This window comes from Nicotiana sylvestris, chromosome 7, assembly GCF_000393655.2.
Source record: "Nicotiana sylvestris chromosome 7, ASM39365v2, whole genome shotgun sequence".
In the NCBI taxonomy this organism is placed as follows: Eukaryota; Viridiplantae; Streptophyta; class Magnoliopsida; order Solanales; family Solanaceae; genus Nicotiana; species Nicotiana sylvestris.
Window position 1 is genome coordinate 172,008,731 of NC_091063.1, and position 6,084 is coordinate 172,014,814.

Sequence of the window (6,084 nt, forward strand, 5' to 3'; positions counted from 1 at the left end):
GACGGCAGCTTATGCTCGTCTGTATGAGGAACTAGGGAACAAAGGAGGGGAGAAGAAGTTATTCTGACTAGCTAAGGTGAGAGAGAGGTCGGCTCGGGATCTGGACCAAGTGAGGTGCATAAAAGATGATGATGACACAGTTTTGATGGGGATGACCAGATTAAGAGGAGATGACAGACCTACTTTCATAAACTTCTAAATGAAGAAGGGGATCAGGGTATTGTGCTAGGTGAATTGAGGAGTGCCAACAGCCCACAGGAACTAAGTTATGGTGGTGACATTGAGGTAGATGAGGTCATGGAGGCAATGCATAAGATGAGGAGGGGCAGAGCTACCAGGCCAGACAAAATTCCGGTTGAACTTTGGAGGTGTGTGGGTAGAGCAGGCTTGGAATGGCTTAATGGGTTGTTTAATGTTATATTCAAGACTAATAAGATGCCTGAAGAGTGGAGGTGGAGTACAATGGTTCCGCTGTATAAGAACAAAGGCGATGTTCAGAGCTGTAACAACTATAGGGGTATCAAATTACTGAGTCACACCATGAAAGTCTGGGAGAGAGTGGTAGGAATGAGAGTGTAAAGGACAGTGTCTATTTCAGATAACCAGTTCGGGTTCATGCCAGGGCGATCTACCATAGAAGCTATCCACCTTATTAGGAGGATGATGGAATAATACAGGGATAAGAAGAAGGATCTCCACATGGTATTTATTAATCTAGAGAAAGCGTACGACAGGGTTCCTAGGGAGGTCCTATGGAGATGCCTAGAGGTTAAAGGGGTCCCGGTTGACTACATTAGGGTGATTAAAGATATGTATGATGGAGCTAAGACTCGAATTAGGACAGTAGGAGGCGACTCCGACCATTTTCCGGTTGTTACGAGATTGCATCAAGGGTCTGCGTTCAGCCCTTTCCTATTTGCCTTGGTGATGGATGCCATAACACAACATAATCAAAGGGAGGTGCCATGGTGCATGTTATTTGCTGATGACATAGTCCTAATTGACGATACACGATGTGGCATCAACGAGAGGCTAGAGGTTTGGAGACATACCCTTGAGTCTAAAGGTTTCATGCTGAGTAGGACGAAGACGGAATACCTCGAGTGCAAATTTGGGGCCGAGCCGGCGGAAGCAGGAGTGGAAGTAAGGCTCGACTCACAAGTCATCCCTAAGAGGGGTAGTTTCAAGTACCTTGGGTTAGTTATTCAGGGGACCGGGGAGATCGACGAGGATGTCACACATCGTATAGGGGTAGGGTGGATGAAGTGGAGGTTAGCAACGGGAGTCTTGTGTGACAAGAAAGTGCCACCATTACTAAAAGATAAGTTTTACAGAGCAGTGGTTAGGCCTGCTATGTTGTATGGGACCGAGTGTTGGCCGGTTAAAAATTCACACATCCAGAAGATGAAAGTAGCAGAGATGAGGATGCTGAGGTGGATGTGTGGGCATACAAGGATGGACAAGATTAAGAATGAAGTTATTCGAGATAAGGTGGGCGTGGCCCCCATGGAGGACAAGATGCGAGAAGCAAGACTCAGATGGTTCGGACACATTCAGAGGAGGAGCACTAATGTGCCAATGAGGAAGTGTGAGCGACTGGCTGTGGTGGGCATAAGGAGAGGTAGAGGGAGACCTAAGAAGTATTGGGGGGAGGTGATTAGGCAGGACCTAGCACGACTTAGGATTTCTGAGGACATGGCCCTTGACAGGGAATTGTGGAGGTCGAGCATTAAGGTTGTAGGTTAGGGGGAAGTCTGTGAGTATTACTACAGCGCACTAGAGTAATACTAGCCATTTAGGAGTTAGTCATAGGAGGCTACTGATCGGCTACGGATGTAGGGCTTGTGTCAGTTGGATATTAGTATACCTTACATCCTTTTCTCCATCCTTTTTCGTATTTTCTATATTTTTTATATTGATGTTATTCTGTTATTTTATATTATGTATTTTATGTTATTTATTATGACTCTATTGATAGTGCTAATATATTGTCTCTTTGTTGCTCTCTTGAGCCGAGGGTCTCTTGGAAACAGCCTCTCTGCCTTTCGGGGTAGGGGTAAGGTCTGCGTACATACTACCCTCTCCAGACCCCACTGGTGGGATTATACTGGGATGTTGTTGTTGTTGTTGTAATGTGTTATCGGACCTATATGAGGTAGGGTGACATGGGATCACCCCAGGGTATATGCATAGTAAGGTTATTCAGCGATTGGTTGGCTTTTGGGAACAACTCTAGGAATGTTCGAGGACGAACGTATGTTTAAGTGGGGGAGGATGTAACGACCCGACCGGTCGTTTTGAGCTTTTGCATCTTGCTCGCCAGTTCTCAAGCATGACTTGCCCTGTGTGATGTATTATGACTCATGTAAATCGTTGGTTTTGGTTTTCAGGATAATCGGAATGAACTTGGAAGAGCAATTCTCAGTTTGAAGCTTGAAATTTGAAAGGTTTGACCAAGATTTAACTTGTTGGTATATGATCTCAGATCAGAATTTTTATGATTTGGTTAGCTCCGTTAGCTGATTTGGGACTTAGGAGCGTGATCAGAATACATTTTGGAGGCCCGTGGAAGGTTTAGGCTTAAGTTGGCGAAATTGAGATTTTGGCATTTTTCGATTGATAGGTGAGATTTTGATATAGGTGTCGGAATGGAATTCTGGAAGTTTCAATAGTTCCGTTGTATCATTTGAGATGTGTGTGCAAAATTTCACGTCATTCGGAAGTGGTTTGGTTGGGTTTTTTATCAAAACCGGAATTGGGAAGATTTTGGAATCTTAGGCTTGAATCCGATGTGTTTTGGTTGATTCGATGTTGTTTGAGGTGTTTTGAATATTGGTATAACTTTGAATAACGTTATGGGTTATGCTTGTGCTTTTGGTTGAGGTCCCAAGGGCCTCGGGGTAATTTTGGATGGTTGACGGAGAGTTTGGAATTTTTGAAGAAGCTGCAGATTTTCTGCTTCTGGTATTTCCGCACCTGCGAATTGGGGACCGCAGGTGCGATGCCACATATGCGGAGAATTGGTCGCAGAAGCGAAAGATGGTGACGTTGGCAGGAACAGCAGATGCGGTTGTGGGACCGCACCTACGGAGGCGCAGATACGGTTTTCGGTAATTTAAGTGAGGACCGCAGTTGCGGTGGTCTTGACCGTAGATGTGGTACCGTAGAAGCGGAATTTGGGCCGCATGTGCGAAAATGTCTGGGTAGAAAGTATATATTGCACCTTTCACGATTTTGAGAGGGTTTTCACCATATTTCATCCGGAAGAAAGCTTGGGAGAGCTAATTGAAGAGGGAATTCAAGAGGATTTCATGGAGGTAAGATTTTTGGACCCTAATCTTGTTTCTATGATGAATTTTAACATTGTAAGCTAGAAATCCATGGAAAATCCATAGCAAAAATGGGTAATTAGGGCTTGAGATTAAGAGACCTTTGAGGGGGAATCTGAGGGGCCAGTTGAGGTTTGATTTTGATGTTATTGATATGTATGAACTCGTGAGAGGATGAGGATTCCATTGATGTTAATTTTATCGGATTTTCAGGCGTGGTACCGGGGGCCGGGTTTGAGAAATTTTGGGATATTGATGTTAACCTGGATATTTTCGAGTGGGATTCATTCCCTTAGCATATTTTAATGATTATGTACTGATTGTGGCTAGATTCAGAGCATCCGGAGGTCAATTAGTGCGGGCGATGCATCGCGGGCTAGAGTTTGGGTCGGATTGAGGTGAGTAATGATTGTAAATGATGTTCTGAGGGTTTGAAACCCCGGATTGCACATCTTAGTGCTATATTGAGGGGAGGCCCACGCTTGATGACGAGCGTGGGGTCGTGCACTATTGGGGATTGTGACTTAGTCTGTCCCGATTGATGATTTTACCGCGTATTTGACTGAAATCTATTTGCTATCATCATTATTTGGGTTGAATGCCATATTTGGGCTTCGTGCCAACTATTTGAACCCTTCGGGGATTTTGTTGATATTTCCTCACTGTTTTGACTTTTATACTTGAACTCAGTCATGTTATTTTCCACTGTTTTTAAAACTCAGTCATGTTTACTTTGCTTTAACATTTTAAATGATATTTCAAATAATATTTTTGGGCTGAGCATCATGTTTTACTATTGCCCGAGTGGCTTATGTGATTTTTGACTGAGTAAGGCCGAGGGCCTATGTTGTGAGGATATCTTTTGGGTCAGGCTACAAGCTGCAGTGGTGAAATACTGATTTTGATTATGAGGCCGAGGGCCTGAGATATGTATGTCACGAGGTGGCTTGTTGATATGAGACCGAGAGCCTAGAGATGATGCCACGAGATGGCTTGATATTGCGTTTGGGCCGTAAGGGGCCCCTCCAGGAGTCTGTACACCCCCAGTGAGCGCGGGTACCCATTGTGATGTGAGATATAGCCCAAGGGGCTGGTATTGTTCTATGTGAATGCCCAAGGGACTGGTATTATTCTGTGATATTGCTTGAGGGGCGGAGTTGATGACATTGTGCCCGAGGGGCGAACCTTATGTGGTTTTCTTTCTTATTTGTATGTCATTTGCCTGTTTAATTGTGTATATGTGGGCAAATCGTGACAAAGATAAAATTGAAGATGATCAACTTGGCTTTTCGGCGTCAACCAAAGGCCTGGATCGGTAAAAGAGTAAGGAGAAATTGAAGGATGATTTCGACAGTGATCGACGTTCTTCAAGGGGTTGATATTTGCCTTTTGAGCGGACCGAAGGATGCGATAGAGGTTTTCGGTCGGCGGATAGATTTGCTACCAATAGGAAAACTCATCGCGGTCGAAATAATAGGTCATTACAGGACAATGAGACATCGGTCTCTCGAGATTCTTCCTACCCTAGGCTTTCCGAATACAACTTCAACGTCAGCGTAGTGGAGATGGTGTCGACTATGAGGAATATTAAGGAGACACGATTCCTGAAGCTAATGAGATCTGATCCCAGCCAAAGGGATCCTAATATGTGGTGGGAATACCATGCAACTGTAGGTATCTGTGCGAGGAGGTGGCGACATTGCTAAAAAACTGCCATCTCAGAGCATTTTTAAGCGACCGTGCGAAAAACAACTACGGCCACAATCGTGATAATGGAGAACCTTCGAAAGCAGGAGAAGATCCCCCCTCTTGACGATCAACATGATTTTCGGGAGGAACGAGATTAATAGTGTGACATTTTCAGCGGCAAAAAAGACGAAGGTGTTAGTAACCCATAGTAAGAGACTCCGGAAAGTCACTGAGGACGACATTACTTTCATGGAAAAAGACGCATATGGATTGATGCTGCCGCACAACGATGCATTGATAATTTCTTTAAATGTCTTAGATTTTAAAATTAAACGTGTTTTGGTTGACCCAGGAAGTTCGGCTAATATCATCCAATGGAGAGTGTTGGAGCAAGCCAAGGATACTGGAAGTATCATTCCGGCTGCAAAACTCCTCGTTGGGTTCAACCTACAGAGCGTGACAACCCGAGGAGAGATCATGCTGCCTATAAAGGCTGAGGGAGTGATAAAGATGACCCTTTTCGATGTGGTGGACGGCAGTATGGCTTATAATATTATCTTAAGGAGGTCGTGGTTGCACGAGATGAAGGCTGTGGCATCGACATATCATCATTTTCTGAAATTCCCAACTCCCAAGAGAATTAAACAAATAAGAGGTGACCAACTGGCAGCAAGGGAGATGAATGCAATCTCAGTTTCTAGTAGCAAAGGGAAGGAGAATGCGGCATAGCCATTACAAGAACAGGCACATGCTCCCGAGCTGAGCGAAGTCAACCGAGGGAAGGAGTCGTCAAATTCACAGCGGAAGAACTTGAACAAGTTATTCAATGAAAAAAAATGAGTAGCCCAGTTCATTTAAGCTCCCATTATGCGCTGGGTCCGGGGAAGGGCGGACCACAAGGGTCTATTGTAAACAGTCTTACCTTGTATTTCTGCAAGAAACTGTTTTCACGGCTCGAACTTATGACCTCCTAGTCACATGGAGGCAACTTTACCAGTTACACCAAGGCTCCCCTTCATGCGCTGCCCTTTTAATATTGTCTATTAATATTTCCTGCTAGAGTTAT